Source organism: Myotis daubentonii, chromosome 20, assembly GCF_963259705.1.
Source record: "Myotis daubentonii chromosome 20, mMyoDau2.1, whole genome shotgun sequence".
NCBI lineage: Eukaryota > Metazoa > Chordata > Mammalia > Chiroptera > Vespertilionidae > Myotis > Myotis daubentonii.
In genome coordinates, this window is record NC_081859.1 from 14,255,886 (window position 1) to 14,282,251 (window position 26,366).

The 26,366-nt window shown below is 49.8% G+C and overlaps 1 protein-coding gene across 4 annotated transcripts in view; it reads right to left on the reverse strand.

The window, feature by feature from the left end:
* Window positions 1-26,366, reverse strand: part of SMYD3 (SET and MYND domain containing 3) — a 520,781-nt gene that overhangs the window by 130,737 nt on the left and 363,678 nt on the right. Inside the window, exon 1 of one of the 4 annotated variants that reach the window (XM_059677628.1) lies at window positions 4,128-4,148. The exons of the other annotated variants lie outside the window; for them this stretch is intronic. The gene's annotated coding sequence lies outside the window, so the exon portion shown is untranslated. Of the gene's footprint in view, window positions 1-4,127; window positions 4,149-26,366 lie in introns of those variants that run through there. 4 annotated transcript variants of the gene reach the window in all.

A 26,366-nucleotide genomic window follows, 5' to 3' on the forward strand; every position in this document is an offset into this window, starting at 1 on the left:
CCTAAGCCCACTTAATTCATATGCAATTCCTATCTCCCATAACAAAAAAATCCAGGTACTGGAGAAAATGAGTATGGTCTGTATAAATGTTTTTACATTATTAAACACATTTATTTTTTCCAAAGGATGAGCAAAAAGTCAAACAAGGATGGGCTCACTGGACTGCTCTGAGGAGTGTTCCAGGGTTTAGAGCAGTGGTTCTCAGCCTTCCTGATGCCACGACCCTTTAATACAGATCCTCATGTCGTGGGGACCCCCAACCATAACATTATTTTTGTTGCTACTTCATCACTGTAATTTTGCTACTGTTATGAATCATCATGTAAATGTCTGATATGCAGGATGTATTTTCATTGTTACAAATTGAACATAATTAAAGCATAGTGATCAATCACAAAAACCATATGTAATTATAAATGTGTTTTCCGATGGTCGTAGGTGATCCCTGTGAAAGGGTCGTTCGACCCCCAAAGGGGTCGTGACTCACAGGTTGAGAACCGCTGGTTTAGAGGAAGGTTGTTTTGTAGTCACACCATGAGAGATGTGGTCAAGCATTTCTTAGAAGAATCTTTAAAGCACGCGATGGCACAGGCCCCAGGATGGCCCCGCTCTCCTGCTACGAGCCAAGAACACCTGGCACTGGAAGGTCTAACCCACATACACCCCCTCGGGAATGGGTGTGGTGGATCTCTCCTTCCTTACACATCCCTTCCCTTGCCTTATCTCATTTTGCCACAGCCCACAGGACACTGCTCTAAGTTGTAACTTTTCAGCTTCTTTCACCCTTGAAGGATTGTGTGCCTCTACGGAATTAGTATAAATGCATTTTCATCGAAAGGAAAGAAAATAGGAAAAGAAAATTCATGACTAATTACCACAGATTCGTTATTTTTCTGTAAGACCTGGACATGCCCACATGCTGCTCCTCTGTCCAAGTCCTTCGGGAAACTGACATCGTAAAGTGAAGTGGACACCACCCCGTCATGGCCAGCTAAGAACCACGTCTGAGGAGGTCAAAGGCCAGCGAGCGCGGGCCCCTGGGACCCCGCCCAGATGCCTACAGTAGGTTTTTAAATTGTTTAATTTTTCTTCTTCAAATGCATGCTGCTCTTCTCTTCCTGGTTTCAGCCCTTCTGTGTGGGAGTGTTAGCCAAATCACAGCTGTAAATCTCTCCTATTGGTATGGTGGGTCCTTGCTCCATTTTTCTTTTGTTTTGGTTCCGAAGGATGTGATCTCAGCAACCTCCCCAAAGTGCCCAAACACAAGGACAATGGCCCCACTGAAAACACAAACCAAAGCCCCAAACATTCCAAGACTGAGTTTGGGTTCCAGGCAGTCAGGAACCAGCCAGTCAAACAGCTTGCCCCTGGCGAGACAGAGTCAGGAGAAAAAGAGTAGAATGAGAGAAGCAATGTGGGTGTATTTCAGCTTAAAACTAATTCTATTTTAGTCCAAGGAGAAGGTAACATTTCCCAAACCCAAACGTTTGCACGGTCTCGGTCAGCCCTGCTCTTAGCCCACGATCTGTCAGTACACAACTGCTTCCTGCTCTAAAAGACAAATCATGCGGCCGGAGCAAAGTCCATCAGCGTCAGGACCATCCACCACGAGCCTATGTGCACCTGAACCCGTGGAAATGCCTCCCCCGTGCAAGGTGTGTACACCCACCTGGTCTCTGGGTCCCCCCGCTCCGCTCCCTCCTGGACAGGAGTTCTCACACCTGCCTGTGCATCAGAACCACCGGGAGGGCTTGTGAAACGCTTCCGGCGGGCCCAAACCCCGAGTTTCTGACTCAGTGGATCTGAGGTGAGGCCTGATAATTACCTTTCCTAACACATTTCCAGGTGGTGCTGAAACTGCTGGTCCCAGACCAGACTTTGAGGAACTTTTCCAGGACCTGCTATATTGACTCCCCCCCTCCCCCATTCCAGATCCTAGAGCCTCTCCCTCCATATTGCTTCTTTCCCTACGCATATAAGCACATTCAGATTTCTTTCATCTTAAAATACAAATACACTAGTACATCTCCCTTGAGAATGGGCATGGTGCATTTCTCTCTCCTTCCTCACACATCCCAATTCTCATGAGAATGTTCTCCACCCACCACTTTCTTCCTTCCCACTCACTCCTTCCTGCTCTCAACCTGACATCTGCCCACCTGGTCCTGCATGAAGTAGGGCTTCCGGGTCAATGGATACTTCGTAGGTGCCTGTCTTCATCCTTCTGCTGAAACTGGCAATGCTCACCTGCCCAACAGCAGCCCTGCTCCCTCGGATTTGGTAACATCTCTCTATCCGGGGTCTCCTACCAGCTCGCCCACTGTCCCTCTTGGTCCCCTTTATATAGTGTCTGCTTTTCACCACCCCCTTAAGTGTTGGTAATCCTTAGGCCCTGTCTTTGGTCCTCTTCTCCCATCTCTCCCGAAATGTAAACTACCATCTATATCCTCATGACTCTCAAATCTAGGCCTCTCTCCCGAACTTCAAATACACAGAACAGTCACCAATTAGATCATTCTTTCTATTTCCCCAATAGGCACCTCAAAAATATCAATGTCTAAAAGTGAACCCATCACCTTTACCTCATTCCTGTTGCCCTGCTTTTATTGTCTAACAAAACGACTCTCCCAATTGCTCAGCCATGCAAACCAGCCCTAAGTCCCCGTATCTCATGCCCAATCATATCCCAAGTCTGCCCGATCCACCTGCTAGGCGTATCTCAGATCTGTCCCACTGTTCGCATCTCCATGGCCCTGTCCCAACTTAAGTCGCCATCATCTCCCCTGGACCTATGTGATGGCCACCACAGGTCTCCTCACTTGGAAGCCCTCCCCTTCTCAGCTCTCATTGCAGACACAATGATCTTTCCATCACCCCTGGGAATCCTCTTGGCAGAACTATTCAATGCCTCTCACTACCACTGAAATTAAGTTTTCAACTCTTTTGCACGGCATTCAGAGCATTCGATGTCTAACCTCATTTCTAGTCACCCTTCCATATATTTTGAGTTCTAGCATTAATGAGCTATTGAATTGCATCTTTGAACATGGAGTGTTCCCTCACATCTAGAAACTTCTGTATATTCAATGCCCTCTGCCTGGAAAACTATCCTGAAAACCCGGGTACAAGTATCTCTTCTTTCTAAAACCTTCCCTCGAACTCATAGACTCTTTCCTGCTCCCATTCCACCTGGCACCCGCCTCATTAAAGCAATGATCTGTTCTCAAGCCTATCCCAGTACTATACTGTGAGGTCCTCAGAAATAAATCTCTAAATGCTGAGAAAAACACCTGGCTCAAAGTATGAGCCCTACTAAAATGAATCTTTATTTTTTAAAATATATTTTTATTGATTTCAAAGAGGAAAGGAGAGGGAGAGAGAGAAACATCAATAATGAGAGAGAATCATGGATCGGCTGCCTCCTGCACAACCCCCCCCCCCCCAATGGGGATGGAGCCCACAACCCGGGCATGTGCCCTGACCAGGAATGGAACCATGAACTCCTGGTTCATAGGTCGATGCTCAACCACTGAGCCACACCAGGCAGCTAAGACGAATTTTTAAATAACTTATCAGTGAGTGACCCTAAAAACAAGGAAACACACTGCTGGCAGGGTCCCCTGAAATAGTAACTTTTAGGCAGCCAATGTAACCATTTATTTCACCCGAACTTGAACACATTAAATCTCTTGTCACTACATTTTTTCAAGGAACTGGGGAAGGAGATGTTGAATTCTCATTTCATCAGGTTTCCCCCTCCAGTCATTAGAAGAATGAGGGGGTCTGAAGGAAGCTGGTACTTGGGAATTTTCCATTTTCGGTAAATACCTGAGCTTGTTTTCTGGCATTTTAAACAAAGGCAGAGACCTCAAAATGCATCTGCTCTATGAAGCTGGGCTGGTGTTCCTGTGGCTGGGCCACGTTTCATAGACCATTACACCGGCCCTGAGTGAGCCCCACTGCTTTCAGCCTATGATGCCACCACAGACACGATTGTAGGAAATTCTCAGGCGAGTAGGAAATGGCTAATGACTGAGGGAACTAGCTGCACTGGGGCATGTGTGCCCCTGAGCAGCCCACCCACCTCTCCGCTCTCAGTTCTGCCAGAACAGGGGTGGCTCGCCCACCCTGGCAGCAAGGCCGCAGTAAAGCAGCTTCAGCAAAAGGAATGCACACCCCCCCCCGCCCCCCCGCCGTGCCCTGCAACGGGCTGGGCACACCTCCACCAGCTCCCAGAGCCCCGCCTCACAGAAGTTTTAAAGGAAACGGGCTCAGGTGGACACAGCCAATACACATGTATTTGGGGATCAAGAAACAAAATGAATACAACCAAATGGACATGTTTGCATTTTATGTCAATGCCAGCGCACATGTTAGGGGCAAGTTGCCTCTCCGCTGGAATGTGGACCTCATTTCAAATTAGTCGTCACTCGTAGCCGAATGGGGCAATGCTGACAGATCTCCACTAGATAAAACGGATCATCGCCGTCTTGGAAACAACCCACGATTATGATGAAACCAGCCTCCCAACACAGGTTAGGCCTGACGCCAAGATGAAGGCTGTCCAACAAAATCCTAAAGAGTCCAGATGTTCCTGCAATCATCCCCTGGTACATTTCCCAAGAGCACAGAGCTTCGACCTGATGGGAAATTCCGGCATGTTTACTATCCAGGGAGCGCACGCAGAGACTTCGCACAGACCACAGGGCGTGACAGTCCTACTGTCTGCTCATGCGGTCACACATCTAGGGTTTTGTGCTAACATCTACCCTCCCACCCCAATCCCCGTTCAGAAAGTGGAGAGAATCCCATTTTAAGAGAAAACTTAGAATGCTCCAAAAATTAGGGGTAAAAGACAGGGATCTAGAAAACACGTCATTATTAAAAACAGCTGAAGGAACCAGTAAGCTTAACAATTACTAATACCGGGTAATGCCATTGGCTCCTCTCTGCCAGCTTCGTGCAAGAATGTCACCTGTGTTTTCTTATTCCTCACAGCGATTGTTAAAATATAGCGGCCCTCACCATTCCCACTTTACAAATAAGGAAACTAAGCCTCAGGCTTATTAAGAAACTTGCCCAAGTTCTCTATATGACTGATGCACAAGGGAGAGGGGCTTTGGACTCAGTATTTCTGATTTCAAAGCTCCGGCCCTTAAGCACCACACAAGAACCCAATGGAGAAAATGGCCGAGGGGCTGTGACAGCCGTCAGCACAGGTGAAGAGCTGTAACACGACGAGAGAAGAGACTGGTTATGGTCTAAGGTAGGGGTTCCCAAAACCGGTTGTGCTAGAGCAGCGGTTCTCAACCTGTGGGTCACGACCCCTTTGGCGGTTGAACGACTCTTTCACAGGGGTCGCCTAAGACCATCCTGCAGATCAGATATTTACATGACGATTCATAACAGTGGCAACATTACAGTTACGAAGTCGCAACGAAAATAATGTTATGGTTGGGGGTCCCCACAACATGAGGAACTGTATTTAAAGGGCCAGAAGGTTGAGACACACTGTGCTAGAGACTCACCTCTGAAACTTAAAAAACAAAACAAAACAAAAAAACAAAAAATACACCATTTCCAAGATCCCACTACCAGATTCTGAGTGGCTGAGCTGGCATTGAGGCCAGGCCTGTGTGTGTATAATCTCCCCATGGGACTCAGTGCTCTGCTGGGCCTGGGGACCACCGCCCCAGACCTCAGAACCAGAACACGCACAGGAGGTAGCAGGAAGCAGGCTTCTCTTTACATTATTAAACAAACCAGCTCTACCCACTTCACTCGCTGTCACACACACACACACACACACACACCGGCCCTAACAAGCAGAGCCTCCCACACATGGCAGCCATGGCAGCCGCCACCTGCAAGGACATGGTGACCTAAAGGGGAGGAGCCTGGTCTCTGGGAACAGGGGCTGCGTTCACCCTGGTGTGGCCATTTCCTAGGCGTGGAGCCTCAGGCAAGTGATTTTCTCTCTGAGTCTATGTTTCCTCAGATGGAACTCCCAGTCGATTACTTACCCCGAAAAGCTCTTCGGAACTGGAGACAACTGGGTAAAATTCCAAGCACTGCCGTGGTTGTGAGGTGGGAGCTCCGTAGGGACACCCTCAGCTCTCAGGAGCACGTGGTACCTGCCCACCCGACGTGTCCACGCGCTGGGCTCCGGTAAGCGGACGGCAGGGGCTGTGTGATAGTATCCATCCCTCCCATTTCCTCCCCCCCCCCCCCCACGGAGGCGGCCGGCCACGTGAGGAATCGATTTCAATCCCGAGTCCGCAAGGGGCCTGATGGGCCTGGTCCAATCAGCCAGCACCTGCCCCCTCGCCTGAACCAGCCCGTCAGAGGGGCTGAGGGTGGAGGGGAGGCTGGGCAGGTGCCCTGATGAGCCGGTCAGAGGAACCCGAAGAGTTCCGTTGGAGCTGGAGGCGGGGGAGCACTTCTCCTCCCACTGTGGGCATGGCAGCGGGAGAGAGGACACCCGGCCGCCCTCTGGCCACCAAGAGCCTTTATCAACCTCCTGCGCAAGGCTGCCCTTCCTCCGTGTTTTGGAGATTTGTGCACCCATGCATTTCATTCCCTTTATTGTCCTGTTTGAACTGGGTGAGGTTGGTTTTCTATTACCGAGACTGACGCCTCCCAACTTAAGTAGAATCACCTGGAGGGAGTGTGAGCCGTGACCACTCAGATCATTCCTGACTTCCCGATCCCAGGACTTCTTAGGTTAGATAATTAGCGCCCATCTTAGAACCCACAGCATTAGGGAGACGGGTTTCTTCAGCCTGGAATGCCTGCCCCCCCCCCTCCTCAGCTCCCAGGGCCTCCTTAAAGGCCACCCCTGCTCCAAGGCCTTCCAGAGGAACCAGCGTGTCCGTCTCCTGCCCCCACAGGCTCCTTACGGCCCCTCGTACCCCTAACCTCACTGCATCCCCCCTGCCTGTCTCCCCCTAACAGGGCTGTGAGCGCCTTGAGGCACCTTCTCTATGCCGAGGCATCATTTGCTCACAGGCGAACTGTGCAGCAAGTAGCACAAAGCCAGCTTATTGTGCACACCCAGTGCCTAAGAGGGGCCAGGCATGCCCCACACGTGCAGGAAACTCCCACTGCCCCTCAGAGGCCGATGACGGCCAGGTGGATGCGCAGGAGGAAAACAGCGTGCGATGGGGACGGGTTTCCGTTGGGGAAGCTGAGAGGGCTCTGGGGCTGGATGGTGGCGATGGCTGCACAGCAATGTATGTGCAAGTACTTACTGCCACAGGGCTGGACGCTTCACGTGGTGAAAATGGGAAATTCTAGGCCTGTATCTTTTACCACAGTAAGAAAAACAGACATTACATTCAGGATCCGATAGCCCATCCGGAGGCTCAAGATGCAAAACCCACGTATTGATTGCATCACGTTGGATACTTAGACACTAGCTTAGCTCTCGGCCATGGAAAGGAGCCCAGGAGACCATGTCCATTCTGTCTGTCTGTCCTTGTCTTCTCCCGGCTGCTCTTGTCGTTACGTAAATAAAGATATCAGAATTGTTTTCTTCGCACTTTACCTCCCAAGTTACGTAAGCAGCAATTTTAAAGTGGCAGCTGCTGGCCAATCGTAAGCCAGGGAAACCTGCCCCCCATTCAGTGCTTCTTGGCCTAAACCTCAGTCGGCTCTGTGAGGTCATTCCCGACACCTCTCAGATGGCTCTGCATGCTCAGAGGTCAGAGACGGCCCCACAGATGGAAAGCAGTGGAGTCGGGGAGAGGGGCTGGGACTGGGGGGAAAGGGGCAGCAGAGCGAACGGGCGCCTGGCAGGCGGGTTCTCATTCCAGTGCTGGGTGATGCCTGGCTGACCCGAGGGATGCGGAAGGTCAGCTCTCTCCCGCCCTCGTCCTCCGGGGCAGGCCCTTTGTCATGGTCATCCAGGGGCCAGGGGCTCACGGCCACGGCTTGAGCTCCTTCCTCACCACGACACCCATCTTCCCGTTTGGAGTTATAGTTCCATGACGCGTTTCTGGCCTCGTTTCAGAAACAGGAAAGACCCTAGTCCTGCAATGAGGTTTTATGCTCTTAAATAAGAACACACGTTGTTTAATGCACCGACCGCTTCCCTTTATCCGTGAACAGGTCGCCACACTAGGCCACGAGTGAGAGAGAAGAAAGATGCAGAAATATTTTCTATCATCACCCGAGGATTTTTTTTTTATGTTGTTTTTTTAGAGAGAGAAAGAGAGAAAGAAACATGGATGTGAGAGGGAAACATCAATCGGTTTGCCTCCTGTACTTGCCCTGACCAGGGATCGAACCCGAAACCTTTTGGTGTATGGGACGACGCCCAACCCACTGAACCACACTGGCCAGGGCCAGAATATTTTTATAAAGAAAAAGGTATGGTAAAAAGGACACGGATAAAACCTAACCTTCATAAAAATTAAATTCTTTTAAAGTACAAATAAATAAAACAAACACAGCATTGACCTGGACATTGCTAAGGCTCACTTACTTAACAAACGATCGTGCCTGCTGCGTAATCCAACATCTCAGAGGCGGCCTGGTCCACCCCAGGCAACCTGAGCAGCTGTGATCACCACAAAGGAGTAAAAACAGGTCCAGGCTCTAGATCCACCATCTAGTCATCTACTGTCTGGATGACTTCAGCCCCTAGAACAAGCATTTCACACAAACCTGTTTATGCACCTGGAAAGTAGAGAGATCACCTCAGCTGGCCTGGCTCAGTGCTTGAGCATCGACCTATGAACCAGGAGGCCATGGTTCAATTCCTGGTCAGGGCACAAGCCCGGGTTGTGGGCCCCACCCCCAGTGTGGGGCGCGCAGGAGGCAGCTAATCAATGATTCTCTCTCATCATTAATATTTCTATCTCCCTCTCCCTTCCTCTCTAAAATCAAGAAAAAAATATTTTTTTTAAGTGGAGAGAAAAGTAACAGCCTCCTGGCTGTGCTGAGGATGAAACAGATCATTTATGCCAATACGAGTGGTAAATATTTGCAGAGTATACAAGCGTGAACTGAGGGGCCGGGTGATATTTTGAGACATTAATTGGTATTCTCTTCTTGGCATTGCCTTCTCCCTCCCATGGAGTAGACTCTACTCAGTGCTTCTCGGGGAGGGGAGCGGTGGGGAAGTCAGGGAGGCCTGGGGCCCCGAAGGAGCAGGGCCTGTGCCCCGATTCCTGATGCCATGGCCACCTGGCAGGACAGCTTCCCAGGGGAGGAGCTGGGCAGACAGAGCACGCACAGTGTCACAGGAGGCTCCTGAGTCCTGAGCGCGGAGGGAGCATCAGAGCCGCGAGGCCTGGGAGGGCTGGCAGAGACCCCAAGCCCCACCCTGCCGGCCTGGGGTGACCTCAGCACCTCCAGGGGGGGATTAAGTTTCCGCCACACGGGTGGAAAGGGGAACCAGAGCCAGGAACTGAGCAGCTTTATGGAATCCGTTGGAAGTGTTATTTCTCGCACACTGTAGCTTTTGGACTGAGATTTATACCTATTACAATGCCTAACTCTCCAACACCTAATATTTTCCTGGCAGTTAACAATGCTTAATGCACTGCCTGTTAATAAATTTTCCTGGTTTACTTTACAAATATACCCACATAAGCCATCTCTTCTGACCGAAAGGAACACACACACGCACTGTGCGGCTCTAACAGAAGGGCCACTGGCAGGATCTGAATTCCAGAGCGGTTTCCCGCAGGCTGCTGGGCGCAGAGGATGCCGGGGAAGACCCGTTGGCTGATGGATGACCAAGTCTTCAGAGCAGCTCCCAACGCCCCCACGCCCTCACCATCATGGCCCACCCCTGCCAACCGGCTGGCTGGGATCAGGAGTGGAACATGTTGTGACGAATGGGCCATTTCTCCCTGCTCTGCTAACAGGTTTGCAGGGAACAGAATCTCACGATATGGGCACCACTTTCAACACTTGAGAATGGAACAAACAGATGGGACAGGGCCTTGTCTACCTAGGGCTAGGCACATAGTAGGAATGTAATGCATCTCTGACATATGTTGACAGCCAGAAGACACAAGCCCTCGACCAGCAAGTACAAATGCAGCCAAGCCCAGGATTCCAGAGCCCAGCCCAGTCAAGGAAAGCATGCAGAGCGCGGGCTTGGCTGGCCTTCCAGGGTCCCCATCCCAACTGGGGACACCTCCAGAGACACACAAAGCTCAAAGCCTGTGGGAGGCGGGCCGTTTGGAGAGGAAAGAGCCACTCATCGGCCCTGGGTTTGACCTTCCTCCCACTCCCCCCATTGCTTCGCAAGAGGCCTCTGTCTTCGGATGAAGGAGTCTGTCCCGGATTCTGAAGCTCTGACGTGACCGACATTCCAGCGCAGCTCTGATTTATGAATGGGCCGAGACGACAGCCGTGTCTGTTCTGGGGGCTGTGCACGCGGACTGTTCTTCCACGCGTGCGTCACCGCCAGCAATGGCTCTCTGAGGGCTGCTGAGCTCGGCTCAGGGCATGGACTTAAATCAAAGAAATGACACACTGGCCTACAGGAGAAAACATGGAATGGATCTGCTTAACAATGCCAAATATGGAGAAACAAAAGGAACAAAAGGAGGAAGAAAGACTGGGCTGTTAAAAGACATCACGGAGCAACTGAGTCACCACATATTAAAGGCAACTGGGGCTATGACTTGGGTGTGGGTCCCTGGAGAGCTGATTTCATTGTGAGATCAGGGATGTCAGCATCCTTCTTTTATATATATATGTAAAAATTTTTTATTGATTTCAGAGAGGAAGAGAGAGGGAGAGGGAGAAACGTCAATGATGAGAATCACTGATCAGCTACCTCCTGCACGCCCTAACCTGGGGATCGAGCCCGAAACCCGGGCATGTGCCCTGACCGGGAATTGAACCATGACCTTCTGGTTCATAAGTCGATGCTCAACCACTGAGCCACACCGGCCATGCAGCATCTTTTTTTCGCTGCAATCTATTGAGCTTCTCCTCTGGGCATACTATGCTGTGACCCCCAGAAAACCCCCTGTCTCTTTAGGAAGCTTTTGCTGGACAGTAACAACCAACATGTCTGGTTAGCACTGCGCTTCCCTCTCACGTGGTCTCAGGCAACCTGAGCTGTGAATCAGCAGTGACAGGGATCGCTTTCCCTGAGAAAGATGTGACATGGCCGGCCAGGCGTGCTGCGTGAGGGCCTCTGTCCAGGTTGCTCAGCTATGGGAGTGGCGCCGCAGGAACAGGGCTGCGACCCACAGTCGTGACTCCCAGCCCTCCCCAGCCCTCAGATCACCCAGCAGCACCAGGGAGACAGGCCCGTTCCAGGCAGCTGGGAGTATGTGAGGACAGAGGAGGGAGCACAAGGTAAGGGTGGGGATGGAGGCCTTGCAAGTGAGGGAGGGACCAGAACCGCAGGGAGCAGCACCCGCCACTCTCAGGTGCCTCTCCCAGCCCTAGATTGGCCTGCAGGAGAACAGCTTTCTCTGGCAGGCGCTCCGACTGGGGGTCACGCGTAGGCGCTACTGCAATGCCCAGACAACCCAACCTCTCTCTGATCCCGGCGGAGAGGTGTGACAATAACACAGTGTGTAGACAAGGAAATCCAGAGTGTGGCGTTCCTCCAGGGAAAACGCTGTGCTGGGCCCGGGCCAGGGCTGCCAACACCTGTGAGCCAGTGAATTCCAGAATGTGCAGTCACCGGCTGGCTCCTCAGGCTCGGCTCCCTGCGCCTCATCACAGAGAGGTGAGGACCAGGGGGCACTTTCCCGCCAACAGCCTGCTCAGGCCACAGCCCACTCCTCTCCCAGTTGCCTTTGGGGGAGGGGAGGGAGAACACGGGGATCATTCATCTTCCGGAAAAACTACCGTGAAACTTCATTCTCTGGGCTCCCAGGGTTTTGAAACCTGATAGCTCCTATCAAAACATGGTTATGGTTGAACAAATGATTCTAAGTCAGTGACCTAGCTCATGTTCGACATAGGTTCATGTCTTCAAGTTTTATTATAAATGTTTCATTTTATTTAATACCTACTAGTATATTATATACAGATATAGAAATAGATACATTATGTGACAACCACAATAGGATACCGCATTGTACCCATTAGGATAGCTGTTATCAAAAAACTGAAAAAACAGCAACAGTTGGTGAGAACGTGGAGAAACGAGGGTCCTTACACTAGCACGTTGCTGGTGGGAGCGTAAAATAGCGTAACTGCCATAGGAAACAGTGTGGTGGTTCCTCAAATAACTAAACATAGAATTCCCATCGGAACCAACAAGTCCACTTCTTGGTGTATATCTAAAGGAATGAAAATCGGACCTAAAATAGTTACTCGTGCAAATAGGTATTTGGTACAATTAGATCCTTGGTCCAGCATTCACAGCGGCCAAGAGGTGGAAACAACCCACGGGCGTCCATGGAAACACAAATGCAACACACGCACACAATGGACTATTATTCAGCCATAAAAAGAAATGGAGTTCGGATACATGCTACAACATGGGTGAACCTTGAGGACATTATGCTAAGTGAAGAAGCCAGACACAAAAGAACAAATACTCTTATGATTCCACTTGATGATAGAGATACTTAGAGTAGATAAATTACTGAGACAGAAAGTGCATGGGAGGTGACCAGGGGCTGGAGGATGGGAGGATGGGGAGTGGAGCCTTGCTGCTTAATGGGGGTGGGGGGTGGGGGTTCTACTGGGGAAAGGAAATGTTTAGGGAGTGAGTGGTGGTGATGGCTGCACAGCATTATGAATGTAACTAATGCCACTACACCGTACATTCAAAAATAGTTAAGATGGTAAATTTTGTATTATTTATAGTTTACCACAATAAAAACAAGCAACCAAATATAAAACCAAAAGGAAAGGGAGAAAACATAAAAAATTTAAAAATAATGATATAAAGAGCATACTCAAGAAATCTGAAAAAGAGACTGTGATAATGTCACACTCTGTTGTCTGTAGGCTGAAGGGTCCCGGGTTCGATTCCGGTCAAGGGCATAAGTACCTCAGTTGCAGGCTCCTCCCCAGCTTGGGCCCTGGTCAGGGCTTGTGCAGAAGGCAACCAATTGATGTGTTTCTCTCTCACATTGACTTTTCTCTCTGTCTTTCCTTCTTTCTTCCACTCTCTCTAAAAATCAATGGAAAAATATCCTCAGGTGAGGATTTAAAAAAAAAAAATTTAAATAAGGTTTATTTCTAAAAGTAGAGAAACACAGGATAATGATAATAGTCACAGCAGGGCTGCATTAACTACAGGCACATGGCACTGATCTGTACCAGGAGCTGTTCTCAGGGCTGCACACATATTAACTCATGCTCTTCAGTCACCCTTTGATGTAGGTTCTATTATTATCCCATTTTTAAAGTTAATGAGTCTGAGACACCTAGAGGTTAAACAACTTGCCCAAGGTCACACAGCTAATAGGAGGCAGAGCCTGGATTTAAGCTCAGGAAGTCTGCACCGATAATCTATATTTTTAACAACTAAGTCACTTGCTGGTATAAAAGACATATGGGTGAGTTTTTTAAAAAAGGGAGCTTAAGGGTAGGGAAGTATAAAGAATTATAGGCTAATGAAAGTAAGAGACAGATAATGGCTAATGAGACCAACACAGTCCTCTCCTTTCAGAATCAAACATCACGGAGGATGCCCTGGTCTCTCGTCCACCCCCCCGCCCCCCCAATTCCCTCCAGGGAGACCAGCAACCATAAAGCGGAAAGAGCGCTGGACCTGAGGCCATGAAGTCAGGTTTTCAATCCTGCTCTCTCACGGATTGTACTCACTTATTCATTTACCCAGTATTTACTGACTCTATGCCCGGCCCAGGCAATGGGCTGGCTGGTCCATGGAACTGTTCTGCATCTGCTATCGCATGGAAATCATATGCTGGGCTGTGCCTGGCTCCCACCTACACTGGGTGACAGTTGACTGAAGACACCGTCTCTTGCTTCATTCCTCGGAATAAAGGTTCTTGATAGCGATCAGATACCTGCATCTCGGTGCTTGTTTTTCCAGGGAAGGCCCGGTGCCTGCCAGGCTGTGGGCAGATGTGCACAGACAGCTCCCCGGTTTCTCCTGCCCCTCCTTGTTTCCTACCCTCAGGCCAGACAGACGGTGACACGGGGTGGGACATGGGGATCAGTTCTTTCCCATTCTTCCCAGAAGAGGTAGGAAGAACAGAGGAGGGAGAAGAAAAGGAACCAGGATGTGAAGATGGAGATGAGATGTGACTTCTTTCCCTTCCCTCCCTGGGGGGCAGGAGGGCTGTGGTCTGTAGGGGCTTCTATTTCTCCCTAGGAGTAGTGAGTTAATTAAATGTTTGATCACATAGAGCAGGCCAATGTTTATGTTGATCACTCTGTATGGCCCGAGATCGATGTTCTGAACATCCACATGGCCCCTGGCAGGAAAAGGTTCCCCACTCCTGCTCTAGAATGTCCCATAGCACCAACCCCACTTCAGGACTGAAGATGACGGGGAACGTCTCCAAACCCCAGTCCAAAGGCCTCCTCCCTGTGCCCCTCCCGTGGCCACCACACACACACATTTGAGTGACAGTCCCTTCATCTGCGGCACAAACAAAGCAGTTATTACGGAGTTTCATTTCTAGAGTATTCACCAATTAAGACACCAAAGCCTGCACGTCTTACGCTGATCACTGGTTATCTCTGGGTTCGTCCTGCCCAGTGAGCTGGGAGATTCCAGAAGGCAGAGAACATACCTGATATAACAGTACCAGTGAATACTCGTTCATTTCCTACTTGGTTAATTTCCTGGAATGTTGGAAAACAGAAAGATTACATTCCTTTGAGAAAATATCCTACAGAGCGAATGTCTAGAGAACTTAGAGACTAGCTTATGTCACCTGTGTGAGCCTTTACTCTGGAGTCCTGTGTAACAACCTGATGGCCCCCCTTCACCCCGTCCTGCACCTTTGACAGAGGGAGCAAGGCTGATGCAAAGACACTCCTGAGCATGTGTACACCAGACGGAACCCTGTTCAGGACCACATCTGGCCAGGTCAAGGCAGCGCCTCGCAGCCCATCGCCCTGCCCTCACCGGAAAGTGTCGGTGTGATGGAAGGACACCTGACAGTGAGGAAGTTTCACTTCGACAGATGATGACTTGCACCAAAGAGAAAGATCTGCCAGGCGAGTCCTAACGTACCTGCCCCCCATGAGTCTGATTCCAATGAGCCCTTCCTCCTCGAGCCGACCCATCGCCAACCGGTCTTGAAAGTTCATACTTGCTCTAGGACTCCGAAAGGACCGTGCCTACCTCCATCTAGAAACCAAAGGCTATGAGGAGCTAATGTTTTGAAGTTGGGGACTTCTTACATTAGCCCCTCTTGTCAAAATCTGAGAAACATGCCTGTTGGAAACGTGGCTGGAAGAGGGGAAGAACATGCAATAATGCCACAAAGCACCGGCAGCCACGTTCTGGGAAGACTGAAAGCATTCTACATGTTTTCATGAAAAGCAGCAGGTGAGCCACCGAGACCAAGCCCGCAGCTGGTCCCACTGCCGCCTCAGACACAAACATCTCTGCTTACCACACACGCGGTCAGAGTGTGGTACACCCATCAAAGAGAAAAGATGCCAGAAGAGTCAGGGAGAGAAGAGTGGCATTACAGGAATAGGGGCTGGTGGGCAGGCCTCCGTCAGAGATATGCTACAACAGGGGAAAGAAATACCAAGTGGGGATGCGCAGACACACAGAACGGGTCCAGACCAGAAATGTGAAAACGTTCAGTTATACCCTGGGCTCTAATACACACTTCCTTAGGCCCTGGGGTATCCCAACAAAACGCAAAATTCTTATCTGCTTCCCAAGCCCATGGCGGGGCATCAGGCCCATACATGCTACCACAGCACCACCTAGTGGAGTGGTGGGCCCTGTAGTGGCCTACCCAGTACTGTCCAAGGCTAAGTCCATATTAAAACTATCCCAGGCAAAAAATATGGGGGACAAAATGTATTAGTAAGAAATATGTCCAATGTACGCTCACAGATTTCTACTTCCTATGGGTTATCTCCTCTCAAAACAAGCAGAGCATAACTTTACACTCCACACCCTGAAAGATCTACCCCCTCCACTTCTTAAATCAGCTCAGCTATTAAAATGTTTAAAAAAAAAAACCATTGCCCTTTAAAAGATGTTCCTTTTCTAGAAATATAAAAGTAACTTTCCTATTTTCCTAATTCTATATATTTTAAGCATCTCTTAACATTATGTAGAAAGATGTTGTGAAACATTTATGTTTATTATAGTATCTATACTAAAAAAAAAGGGTAACAGACATCTTCCAGACATCCTTCCAGACAAAGCCACAGTGGCGGGGGCCAAGGCAGAGACAGTTAGGGGCGACCAGGCCAGCAGGGGAGGGCAGTTAGGGGCGACCAGGCTGGCAGGGGAGGGCTGTTAGGGGCGACCTGGCCAGCAAACAGAGGCAGTTAGGGGCTATCAGGCAGGCAGGCAAGTGAGCAGTTAGGAGACAGTGGTCCTGGATTGCGAGAGGGATGTTGGCCTGCCGGTTTAGGCCCGATCCCTGTGGCAGTCAGACATCCCCCAAGGGGTCCCAGATTGGAGAGGGTGCAGGCCGGCCTGAGGGACACACACCCCATGCACGAATTTTGTGCACCAGGCCTCTAGTATAATATAAATATCACATGTATAGTCATTAAATACGAATGTACATTTTTGATGCTTTTCTTTCTCCACAGTTTCCTCATGAAATTCCTGTAGGAACAGTTACAAGAGTGTAAATTTCAGTGACTCTCTGTGAAACTGACTATACTGGGGAACTCAGGGCCCAGGACAGGGGCTCCAGTAGTCTAGGGTATGAGCTCTGGGAGGCAACATGGGGTGGGGGCAGGAGCACTTTCTTTGGTTCAGATCTCCACTGAAATCCAGGTGCTACCACCCCCCGAGTGACCTGGAACTTACTGAATTTCTCCAGCCTGTGCCATTCGCATCAGTAAAATGGGAACGCTAATATTAACTAACTACACTGGATTGTTGCGAGGTTTCACTAAAAGTAGGTATGCAGGCCTGACTAGTGTGGCTCCATGGTTGAGTGTCAACCTATGAACCAGGAGGTCACAGTTCAATTCCGGTCAGGGCACATGCCTGGGTTGCGGGCTCAATCTCCAGTGGAAGGCATGTAGGAGGCAGCCAATCAATGATTCTCTCTGATCATTGATGTTTCTCTCTCTCTCTCTCCCTCTCCCTTCTCTGAAATCATTATATATATATAAATACTAGTATATATATTTTTAAGTAGGGTATGCAAAATGGCCAGCACAGTGCTGACACTTAGGAAGTGCTGAGCATATATTAACCCTTTCCCCAAAGAGATCGAGAAGAAAAAGAACAATTCCCGTTTCCAGTCGAGCCACCAGAGTAAGCCACCTCATCTGTGATCTGTTTTCTAAAAATGCAAAGATGAGAGAGCAGTAGCCTCCCAAGATTCTGATACCCTCACCCCAGGTTCCAGCTGAAAGTCAACCAATCAGTGAGCCCGAGCGAGCGGATGGCGCTCCCCAGCCTGTACCTGGGAGAGGTCACAGCACACGGGACTTTCATTCCTGTCTTCCATAATCCTGTGGGCAAGGGGGCCGTAAAAGTGGTTCTGGTTTTCCTTATACTTCAAAGGAAGCAATTTAATGGCCATGAATTACAGTCCCTGATTACATTGTAACTATGAAACACAACTGTTCCAGTATGATTTCCAGCCTGGCTCCTCCACCAAAGGAACTTCAAGGAAAGAATTTAAACAAAATAACCTTTCCAGGCTTTCGTCCAGCTTCCTCGGCGGGAGGCGCTCCTTGCGAGCCCAAGGGTGCATGCGCACACGCAGGGTCACGTGGGGTTGGGGGCCTGGGCCAGGGTGCAGCAGAGTTGAGTCAGGGTGGGGGCAACCCATAAAATGAGGACCAAGGAAATACTGTTCCCTGGGGAGACCCATGGGATGACAGAAGTTCCAAAAAAGAAAAGGGAGGGGAGGGGGGATATAAAACATGTAAATGGAGGAAACACACAAATGTGGACTCTTCCTGTCTTTTACCATTTCCTAATTAGCCTGAGAGGGCAGGCCTGGAATCCCGTTGCCCTAGATCAGTGGTCGGCAAACTCATTCGTCAACAGAGCCAAATATCAACAGTACAACGATTGAAATTTCTTTTGAGAGCCAAATTTTTTAAACTTCAACTATATAGGTAGGTACATTGTTATTAGCTTAATTAGGGTACGCCTAAGGCTTAGGAAGAGCCGCACTCAAGGGGCCACAGAGCCGCATGTGGCCATGAAGTTTCAATCGCACTGTACGTGCGCACCTGCATGTGGTATTTTGTGGAAGAGCCACACTCAAGGGGCCGCAGTTTGCCGACCACGGCCCCAGGTCAGTGTTCTCAACCTTGGCTGCACATTAGAATCACTTAGGAATCTTTTTTAAATCCTGATTTATGGGCCTCATCCTCCAGAAATTCTGTTTCTTTGTTACTAATGTTGTGGCCCCACCCCATAACAAAGAAACAGAATTTCTGGAGGATGAGGCCCAGAAATCAGGATTTTAAAAAGATTCCCAGGTGATTCTAACGTGCAGCCAAGGTTGAGAACCACTGGTCTAGGGGGAGAGATGGAAGAGTCAGAGGAAGGAAAGGGGATAAGAAAAGAATGGAAGATGCTAATTCTGGGTATTTATCCAAAATAACTGAGATCAGAATCTCGAAGAGGTATTAGCACTCCTGTGTTCACCGTGGCAGTGCTCACAGTGGCCAAGGTGTGCAAACAATCTCCATGTCCAATGAAGGATGGAGGGGTTAAAAAATATGGTATGGCCCTAGCTGGTTTGGCTCAGTGGATAGAACATCAGCCTGTGGACTGAAGGGTCCCAGGTTCGATTCCAGTCAAGGGCACATGCCCGGGTTGTGGGCTTGATCCCCACAGTGAGGGACATGCAGGAGGCAATCAATGATTCTCTCATCACTGATGTTTCTATCTCTCTCTCCCTCTCCCTTCCTCTCTGAAATCAATAAAAATATATCTTAAAAAATATATGGTATGTTCATACAGTGGAATATTATTTGGCCTTAGAAAAAGAAGGAAATCCTGCAATAGTGACAACATGTATGAACCTTGAGGACATGCTAAGTGAAATAAGCCAGTCACAGAAGAACAAGTCCTGTAAGACCCCAGTTATATGAAATATCCTATATAATAAAAGCCTAATATGCTAAGTGTCCAACCATTCCTTCGACCATTCAACCAGTCACTATGATGCGCACTGACCACCAGGGGGCAGATGCTCCGACAGGTAGGTTAGCTTGCTGCTGGGGTCCGGCCGATCGTGACTGGGCAAGACGGGCCGGACACTCTCTGGAGCCCTCCTGCGGTCCCTCCCTGGCCAGCCAATATCCCGTGGTCCCTCCCCAGCCTCTAAAATATTTCTTCTAATTTCCTTTCAAAGTGCACGAACCCATTCATCGGGCCTCTAGAAAAGTCATAAAAGCAAAGGGTAGGATGGTGGTGTCAGGGCTGGGCAAAGGGCACTTGCTGATTAACGGATAAAGAATTTCAGTCGTGGAGGATGAGTATGTTCTAGAGATCTGCTGTGGATCAGTGGCCCAGAGATAACACTCTTGTATTGTGATTTAAAAATCTGTTCCTAGGCGCCCTGACTGGTTTCACTCAGTGGATAGAGCGTCAGCCTACGGACTCAAGGGTCCCAGGTTCAATTCTGGTCAGGGGCATGTGCCTTGGTTGCGGGCACATCGCCAGTGGGGGGTGTGCAGGAGGCAGCTGATCCATGTTTCTCTCTCATTGATGTTTCTAGCTCTCTATCCCTCTCCCTTCCTCTCTGTAAAAATCAATAAAATATACTTAAAAAATAAATAAAAAAATCTGTTCCTAGGTAAATATTATAGGTGTTCTTAGCACAATAACTTCTTTTAAAAAAGTAAAGGATGGAAGAAAAGGCAGAAAGGTAATACAAGATATACACTCCAGGGCAATTTGTACTCATAGAGGAAAAACAGGATTAAGGTCATTAGAAAGGAACCAAATTGAAATTTTGAAAAACAGTCAGTTAACAAGTTATTTATTCCAATGTGAGCGGTGATTTTAGATACACACACACACACACACAAGCAGTCATGGTCCGTTCCGTTCTGTGATGTATAACAAGGTGCCAACAGGAGCCACGACAGGTGGTGCCGCTGAGAGATGTGGTCCTAGGAGGCGGGTGTCTTTGGGGCTGAGGCCTAAGGAAGCCCTTGTTCCTCAGCCTTCCCTCACTTGCAGACAGGGCAGGAGAGGGAGGTGGAAACACCGGGCCCCTGACCCTTGCTGGTTCTGAGGAACCGCAGGCTCTGCTTAGCAGCCTGTCCACGCGTCCAGAGCAGGAGTGGAAGTCATCCTCACCCACGCGCTGGCGTGTGCTGGGAGCACATCACGGCCTTCGCCTGCCTGATGTTGAGGCTCCTGGTGCATTCTACAGCTACATACTAGTCAGTAAGACACAGATGGGGCCTCGGCGATGCCCACGCTCCCGGGAGCTGAGGACTGGCCGGAGTTTCTGAGGAGGCTGCCCTTTGCGCCCGCCCCCCCCCCCCCCCATCCCGCACCCCAGCCCTTTAACATTTCTGAGCTCAGAAGTCCACTGGGATCCTGGAGGGTGAGCGGCTGTATGACTCGTGTGAATGCCGCGACTATTGTTCAAATGTTGAAAGTAAGTGCTAGCAGCTGTGGTAGCAACAGTGCCTTGTGGCAGCCGCTGTCCCTCCTCCAGCATCGCGGGGAGGGAGCTGTGCGGGGAGGAGCCGAGACCCGGGAACAAAGCGGCAGTGTCTGCACACCACACGGAGGAGGTGCCCAGTCCTCTAGGTTGCTTTCTGGAGAGTGCCAAAGTCATTTGTCTGGAAAATCAGGGCCTCGCCTTTGCCCTCAGCATCCGTTAAGAAACGAAACCGCAGGCTGGACCTGCTGAGGCCTGCAGAGCTGGGAAAGCCCTGAGCCACCGCACCTCCCCAGCTCGCCTGGCGGAGCACAGGGGAGAAGAGTGCAGACCCAAGTCAGAGAGACCCGGGTTCAAGTCCAGCCACGCCGCCTGCAGGCAGTGTCACCCTGGGCAGATCACTCAGTCGGTTTCTCCTCCGGAGCTGAACACCAGGGAAGGCAGGGCTGCCAAGGCTGCCTGAAGCCTCCAGGTCAGCACTCAGTAAGGTTCGCTGTATAAACAATGGCAAAACCAGCAACAAATGCGCATGGGACCCTGGGCTGCAGTGTGATATTACACGCAAAGCACTTAAGTAAATGCTGACATGATGCTCACAATCTCAGGCCAGAGGCCACGCTGTAAACGCTGCGGATCCCTATGACGAGGGACACGCCACTCCCAGGACGTCTAGGGTGGGGCTGCGTGGTTTGGGTGCAGACGGGCCGAAGCTGGAGGACTCTGTTACCCACTCTTAAGAGTCTGCCCTTGCCAAAACCGGTTTGGCTCAGTGGATAGAGCGTCGGCTTGCGGACTGAAAGGTCCCAGGTTCGATTCCGGTCAAGGGCATGTACCTGGGTTGTGGGCACATCCCCAGTAGGAGATGTGCAGGAGGCAGCTGATCGATGCTTCTCTCTCATCGATGTTTCTAACTCTCTATCTCTCTCCCTTCCTCTCTGTAAAAAATCAATAAAATATATTTTAAAAAAAGGGTCTGCCCTGTCTGTCCCCCTTCTTGGGAGGTTCTGCAACCTTAACTTTAAAGCATTCTCATCTAGATTTGGAGTTTTCATGCATTTTGAAGTCATAAAAGTATTTATGATACATATTTTCACTTGGAACCTGGATAACTCTGTAACGTGCACCTGTGGATAGCATATATATATATATATATATGTATATATATATATATATATCCACATGAAAGGGTAGCAAGCAGGAGAGAATACTGGTTTGTATCTATAATGCAGAGGATAAAATGTTAGACTCCCAGTGAGACGATTTCCATTGCTGACATTGGCAGGAGTCTCAGCCTCTCTAACAGCTCTTAGTATTTTCATATTTAAAAATAAAAATAAAAGAAACATTAAAAATACCTTCAAATACTGATGTGACCCCAAAAGGATAACGAGACTGAAGGGGAAGATGCCGCTGAGAAGTGATGCTCTCCCACTTAAGGCCAGGATAGTGTACAAGTTTGTCATCAAGCTCCCTCGGTGTTATCCTCAATAAAAATAAGAGCTTGACATAATAATGAGGAGAATTTTTAAAATAACCATGGAAATGATATTTGTGAGTTTATAAGGCGCTTCCCTGCTTTCTCTGGATTTCGGATGGGAAAGGGAATACAGAATCCTACTTCCCATTTGGAGCAACACTTCGGTTGCAGTAAAAATGCATCAAATACATAAAAATGGACTTTTTAAGAAGTGACCTCTACTCTTGTCTTTTCAAGTAGCAGTTTTATTTGTAACTAGTCACATACAAATTACTTAACTATACACTAATATTGGTTAATAACTATTCCCTAATTCACAAATACATCATGAAACCAAAATTATTCCCAAGAAAAACCTCTTCGTAAATGAAGAAAGTACTGCCATTTCGCTTAGGCTTAACTCCAGGGTTGACAATGTCAAACTGGAGAATCTGTTTTATAAATTGGCTGCATACCTTAATTCCGCAGATGGATAATCGGGATGCAGCCAGCATTGTACTATTTCATCTCCCACCTGTTCCCCTCCCCCCAGTTACTGCCAGACCTCACACCAGTGCTGAAGCGCCCCTGTCCCCGTCCAGGGGAGTAAGACCTACAGCTCCGGCCTGGGGTGCTCACCGGTGAGCGCTGTGCTTAGCTTTGTCCCTGGACAGAAACGTCTGCCGAAGCAGCAACCAGATCACAGAGCCCAGCGCTGTCAGGAAGAGCCACCTAAACATGGTTTCAGAAACTACCTTTCTTGTTTTCATTTCCTATTATTTTGCTTAAAAAAATGAGTTCTTGCGGGAGAAATCTGAGGGCATTCTGGGCCATCAGTCAACTGAGTTACCTTTGCGATTCATAGTACGAACAGTCACGATGAAGAAAACTCAAATAGGAAAAAGAAGGGGAGATGGAGAGTGACCTCCCCATCTTTGAAACCCATCGTGAAGTTTTCTTAGGTTAAACAGGAGCTTATCCAGGCTTACGTGTGGGAGGGTTACGCTAACTGTCCCAAAGCATAGCCACTGGAAGGCATCCTATATGAACTGGCAAGTGCTTTATGGATAGAAACTCTGTGTCATCTATTTATATATTGTTTATTAAAGATAAAGGATATTAGGCTGCAGAGGGTTACGGCAATATGGTGCTTCCCCCCAACAGCTGTGTTTACCCCAGTTTATCTGTGAGTCTCCTAGGAAAACACGCGCCTTTCTCCCAGAATCAGGAGACCAGACGAGGGCCGAGAGGCCTTCTCGGCACCACAGATGATCCAGGGGAAGAAAAGCCTAGCCCTGCATTTGGACTAGAAATCCACATTGTGAGTTTAGATATCTAATAACGTATTAACAAGATAAAGTCCAAACGCGTACACATAATTAGAGGTCGGAGAAACCGCAAGACCTTCTGATCTGGTCTGACCGGAACTGCCCATTTTACAGGTGGGGAAATCAAGGCCCCAGGGGCTTATGTTGCCCAAGGTTGACAACCGGCCTCCGATGTCTTCTGCCCCGTCTACTACTTCACACTGTTTTACATTTTCTTTTACTCCCTGCCTGAGCTCTGGCTTTCTTGAGCTTAAAATGCCACAATGAACGCCAGGGGGTGGGTCAGTCCTCAGTAAGACAACATAAAGCTCGCTGGCCATGGGTTAGCAGGGTCAGAGAGCACCGCCGCTGGCCCAGGTGGAAGGGAAACTTAGAAAAGGGATGGGAGGAAGGGGGTGGAAGCCACGGGGCCATTGCTTATGCTCTGGGTGGGAAGCCCTACTCGCCAAGGCCCTGGCGCAAGCCCCTGCAAATTTAGAATATTAATAAACGGTCTAAAAAGCAGCCACCGGTTCGGCTGGCGTGGCACAGTGGCTGAGTGTCGACCTATGAACCAGGAGGTCATGGTTCGATTCCTGGTCAGGGCACATGCCTGGGTTGTGTGCTCGATCCCCAGTGTGGGGCGTGCAGGAGGCAGCCAATCAAAGATTCTCTATCATCATTGACGTTTCTCTCTCTTTCTCTCTCTCCCTTACTCACTGAGATCAATAAAAATATATTTTTAAAAAACACAGCCGCAGCCTCTGAGACTGGCCTCCAACGATGCTGTGCTCTCAGGTGACCTGTGTTGCCTCTGACACAGCTGCCCATCTCTCAACACGGAAGCCACTGGATTACACCCAGTAACTAGTCAGGGGCAGTGGTCTCCAGCGGGTAAGGTGGTTTGGTGGCTCACAGACTCCCTGAAACCGCCCTGGTCACCTACCATCGGTCAGGAATCCCTCCTCCTGCTGGTTCACATCCACTCTACTCCGTGAGCATAACCATTTGTACGCCATAAGCATCCATAGACGCCAGCAGCGGACCTTTTTTAATTAAATTCACAATCGTGGCAGGTAACTGGTTGACATCTGCTCTAATGCCCCGAGGGCTCGCCTCTCTCCCTACAGCAGGACTGACCACACAGTAACAGAGCAGCTTGTCCATACCCCAGCGAGTCCACACGCAGACAGCAGTACAAGCTGGTCTTGGCCGCCCCACCTGTGGATGAGCTGCTGCTGGGGGACAGCATGGGACACGGACAGCAGCTGGTCTCAAGCCCTTTCCTACCTGTTCATGGTAAGGAAGAGAAACTCCTCTTTTGTTTTGGTTTTGTTTCCGTGCAGGGGGGCTGGGGGAGGAGGAGAAGCAGTGGAAATGGAGAGCCCTGAGCTCCACGATGTGTAAGAAACTTTTGAAAATCACACACAACGTAAGCAGGAGCCAGTGTAGGATTTCAACCCGGTGACCGGCCGCCCTCTCGGCTGGGGAAGCACCTTTGACTCCCGCTTTGTAACAAACACAGGAGACGATGAGTAAGAGCTGGAGCCTCCCGGAGGGAGAAGAGGAAGCGCACCCCACATTTCCTCCTCGTCATCCTCTGGTTTGACAACCGGCGCTGACGGGCCGTTTTCCTGGCAAGAGACCATTGCAGTTTGTCATTTCACCTTCCGGGAGGCATTCACAGTTGGGGTACGCACCTCCATCAACAGCGTGCCATATGCTCCCGAGTGGGAACTGCAGACGCGCGGAGGGAGCCGGGACCTGTGTAATGGCAGCCTCACCACCGCCACCCCCCGTGCCCACGCCTCCCCACACCACCATCCACACAGGCCTGGGCTCCTCAGGCAGACGGCCCAGCGGGGAGACACGGGGGGAAATAGGTGGTCACACGTGTTCTGGTCCGGATACTATGCACACAGCTAACCCCCACCCACCCACCCGCCCGCCCGCACGCGGGCACGGGAAGGGCACATGTTAGGGATGCGGCTGAGAAATCTAGGACCTGAGAAATCTGTCATGTTTTTTAATTCACATCAAGAAAAAACCCTCTACAGGCCACTTTTCGCAAGCACTCTTCTGCACCGAAAGAGCATGTTTACTCTTTGGAAGAAACGAAGAGATACAGGAACTACATCTCCGCCAGGGAAACACAGGTTCAGGACTGCCTGCAAATGTGCCAGGAGACAGGCTACCCCTCCCAGGCCTTCTGTGTGCGTGAAATAGGGGAAAACTGTCATGTCACGACCTCTCATTCAACAGTTGGAACTCAGTGTTTTACCCACGCATATTTTATTAGGTAGCAGCAGTTACTATATGATTTCTAAACTATAACGTAAGTTATTGGTTTGATATTAATTTAATTTTGAATTTGTGGGTGGTTCTTCATTTACTAGGACAATTTAACAATGAAATCCTACCACAGCCTGAGATCAAAATGACTGCTGGGTAAGTCACAGACCGAGAGGGCGTGCAGGCCTGAGAGCCGGTATGCTGGCCGCAGGACTGGTGACGGGCCTGGGCGGCAGCGGTGAGGTAGGCGGAGGGAGGCCTGGGCCAGGGCAGCAGCGGTGAGGTGTGCGGAGGCCTGGGCGGCAGCGGTGAGGTGTGCGGAGGCCCGGGCGGCAGCGGTGAGGTGTATGGAGGCCCGGGCCAGGGCGGCAGCGGTGAGGTGGGCGGAGGCCGGCCCTGAAGCGTGGCTGCACCGCAGCTGGTGCTTCCTTGGCCTGTCTCAGCGTTGCCGCCTCAGATGCCCACATGCTGCCTTCTGAGGACAGAGAGATGGAAGCTCTGCCCAGTGGCCTGCTGGGGTGCAGTTTGTTTACAATTGCTTTTTAATATTTGCTCATAAATAGAGAAATTCGGAAAAAATTCAAAGTACAACACCTA